Source organism: Ovis canadensis, chromosome 22 (genome assembly GCF_042477335.2).
Source record: "Ovis canadensis isolate MfBH-ARS-UI-01 breed Bighorn chromosome 22, ARS-UI_OviCan_v2, whole genome shotgun sequence".
NCBI classification, from domain to species: domain Eukaryota; kingdom Metazoa; phylum Chordata; class Mammalia; order Artiodactyla; family Bovidae; genus Ovis; species Ovis canadensis.
Genome location: NC_091266.1, coordinates 18,104,613 through 18,108,832, shown reverse-complemented (window position 1 = coordinate 18,108,832; position 4,220 = coordinate 18,104,613).

Sequence of the window (4,220 nt, the reverse complement as noted above, 5' to 3'; positions counted from 1 at the left end):
AGAATTTAAACATTATAAAATCCATGAAGAACTATCTGCTTACCCTTAATAACCTACATATTTAATGAGATTTTTTAATATTCATGTGTGCAGGTATTTGCATGTGTCTGGGTGCAGAAATAAGAGAAAGCTAACATTGATCAAGCAGAAGCAAATATTTGGAAAGAAATAATGAGAAAAATGTAAATCTATACTATTATTTCCTTTTAGGCACCTGTGAAAATCTTCTCATCACAACTATGTGGTTCTCTGTGCTCGCTTTCAAATACCAAACAATATTATTTTTGGTTTGAGTCTCTGTGAGTATGATCATTATGTTGTCTAGTGGAGGCAAGAGGATAATAAAATCTAAAATGATGAAAGATGTATATATGTATATCTTTTTAGGTTTGAACATAGAAGATCAGTCTTTTCTCTGGGGAAGATACTTATAGTGTACAAATGTTTACAAATTGTCACAAAAGAAAAGTTAAAACAGCTATTCTAGAAATTATCATTATGGCAATTCTACTTTCTGTTTTTCAGTCTTAGCCTTGTAAAATCTATACAGATTCTATGTTGTTAGAAGATAAAATTTTGGAAAATGACAAAACTAGAAGAGAATAGAATACTGTAAAGTAATTAACATCCAATTAAATAAATTTATATTGAAAGAATATGATATAATGACAATTGAATGCAATCTTTGTGATACCAGTTACAGCAATATATAAACAAACTCATATGCTTTGAGATTCAGTGAAACAGAGGAAAATATATTAAGATAAACTAAAATTAAATGATTTTATAGCAGAGATGAATACTAGGGACATCAAAGTTGTTATTAACTTAAAATTGCAAATTTTATTAAATTATCAGTTAAATTTGTCCTCTGGGTGAAAGCCTTAGTTTTTTTTTTTTTTTTTTTTAACCCTGTATCAAAGCCACATCTATACAGGAAAACTATATATGAACCTTTTTCTTTTTGCAAATATGCCAGTCTCCTTCCTACCTCAGTGTTTTTGGACATACTTTTATTTATTTGAAACATTATAAACCATTACAAGACCTTCTCTTCATCATTTAGTTCAAAGATACCTCTTCAAAAATAGCCCTTTCCTAATTCCTCTAAGTCATATTATCCATTCCCTGACTATCCTAGCTAAAATAACGAATACTACTTATTAGTATCTTATTGCTCTGATTCAATACTTTTTGTACTTGCTAAAAATGTCAAGAAATGTATTTCTTTGCTTATTATCTGTCTTCATCCAAAAAATGTGACCACTATAAGAGTAAATACTTTTCCTTTTTTTTTTTTTTTTTTTCCCCTGTATCAGAGAGCAGATGGCAATAACAAAGCTGTGTTCAAGAATTAGCTTTGAAAAAGTTTTGGCTAAGATATTCAGTTCAGTTCAGTCACTCAGTCGTGTCCAACTCTTTGCGACCCCATGAATCCCAGCACGCCAGGCCTCCCTGTCCATCACCAACTCCCAGAAATCACTCAGATTCACATTCATTGAGTCAGTGATGCCATCCAGCCATCTCATCCTCTGTCGTCCCCTTTTCCTTCTGCCCCCAATCCCTCCCAGCATCAGAGTCTTTTCCAATGAGTCAACTCTTCGCATGAGATGGCCAAAGTACTGGAGTTTCAGCTTTAGCATCATTCCTTCCAAAGAAATCCCAGGGATGATCTCCTTCAGAATGGACTGGTTAGATCTCCTTGCAGTCCAGGGGACTCTCAAGAGTCTTCTCCAACACCACAGTTCAAATGCATCAATTCTTCAGCGTTCAGCCTTCTTCACAGTCCAACTCTCACATCCATACATGACTACTGGAAAAACCATAGCCTTGACTAGATGGACCTTAGTCGACAAAGTAATGTCTCTGCTTTTGAATATGCTATCTAGAATGGTCATAACTTTTCTTCCAAGGAGTAAGTGTCTTTTAATTTCATGGCTGGAATCACCATCTGCAGTGCTTTTGAAGCCCCCCCCCCCAAAAAAAAAACAGTCTGACACTGTTTCCATTGTTTCATCATCTATTTCCTGAATGCCATGATCTTCATTTTCTGAAGGTTGAGCTTTAAGCCAACTTTTTCACTCTCTACTTTCACTTTCATCAAGAGGCTTTTTAGTTCCTCTTCACTTTCTGCCATAAGGTTGGTGTTATCTGCATATCTGAGGTTATTGATATTTCTCCCAGCAATCTTGATTCCAGCTTGGGTTTCTTCCAGTCCAGCGTTTCTCATGATGTACTCTGCATATAAGTTAAATAAGCAGGGTGACAATATACAGCCTTGACGTACTCTTTTTCCTATTTGGAACCAGTATATTGTTCCATGTCCAGTTCTAACTGCTGCTTCCTGACCTGCATACAGATTTCTCAAGAGGCAGGTTAGGTGGTCTGGTATTCCCATCTCTCTCAGAATCTTCCACAGTTTATTGTGATCCACACAGTTAAAGGCTTTGGCATAGTCAATGGAGCAGAAATAGATGTTTTTCTGGAACTCTCTTGCTTTTTCCATGATCCAACGGATGTTGGCAGTTTGATCTCTGGTTCCTCTGCCCTTTCTAAAACCAACTTGAACATCAGGAAGTTCACGGTTCACATATTGCTGAAGCCTGGCTTAGAGAATTTTGAGCATTACTTGACTAGCATGTGAGATGAGTGCAATTGTGCGGTAGTTTGAGCATTCTTTGGCATTGTCTTTCTTTGGGATTGGAATGCAAACTGACCTTTTCCAGTCCTGTGGCCACTGCTGAGTTTCCCAAATGTTCTGGCATATTGAGTGCAGCACTTTCACAGCATCATCATTCAGGATTTGAAATAGCTCAACTGGAATTCCATCATTTGCACTAGCTTTGTTGATAGTGATGCTTTCTAAGGCCCACTTGCCTTCACATTCCAGGATGTCTGGCTCTAGATGAGTGATCCCACCATCGTGATTATCCAGGTCGTGAAGCTCTTTTTTGTACAGTTCTTCTGTGTATTCTTGCCACCTCTTCTTAATATCTTCTGCTTCTATTAGGTCCATACCATTTCTGTCCTTTATTGAGCCCATCTTTGCATGAAATGTTCCCTTGGTATCTCTAATTTTCTTGAAGAGATCTCTAGTCTTTCCCATTCTATTCTTTTCCTCTATTTCTTTGCATTGATGGCTGAGGAAGGCTTTCTTATTTCTTGCTATTCTTTGGCACTCTACATTCAGATGCTTATATCTTTCCTTTTCTCCTTTGCTTTTCGCTTCTCTTCTTTTATCAGCTATTTGTAAGGCTTCCCCAGACAGCTATTTTGCTTTTTGCGTTTATTTTCCATTTGGATGGTCTTGATCCCTGTCTCCTGTACAATGTCCCGAACCTCATTCCATAGTTCATCAGGCACTCTATCAGTTATAGGCCCTTAAATCTATTTCTTATTCTCTCCATAGCTCTTTTTAAATATTCTATTTAGAAACACTTTGGACTACTAGAGAAGTTGATTATCTATCTATCTACCTAGTCTATCCACTCATATCCACACACACTCAAACACACCCAGACACACACACATCTTCCGTTTAAGTGGCACTTATAATTTCATATATTAATAACAAAGTGTACAGATATGTAGATTAGATTATTTAAAAGTTAAGTAATTCAATTTAGACCATTTAACCTCTATTTTCTTTTGAAAAGATCCAAAATTCTATATTAATTTCCACATTAATTTATGCCCACATAGTTTTTAGTAATCCTTGCCTTGTATAGATTTGTTGCATTGTCCTTTTGGTTTTATGATTTCAAACTACTTATATATTAAGTTATTTAGTTGTGGTCCCCTTGAGAATTTCCATATAAATGCACTGGACTGCATGAATATATGATAATGAACTCTTACCACCTTCTAACTGACACAGGTGCATTTAAATTTTTTATATCTGAAAACGATAGATTTTCTGTGAACCTTTGTATAAAATTAAGATGTAAAATTTATTTGACATTTTTACATTAGATCCTAACTCTACATTGGATGTAGGAGAGAAGACCATCATAATCTCTTAGTGAGAGAAGATCACTTTTTGATTCTTTGAAAACCTGGGAGGAGATTATTCTTTGATGATTAGTCTTTGATAATATGCAAACCATATTATATCAGTTTTCTTTACTGTTTCTTTAGGTGTGCACATTCAGCAAGTATTTCATGAATTGAATAAAATCTTTCTGTATTTTCACACAAAATCATCTTTCTACTTCTTAATT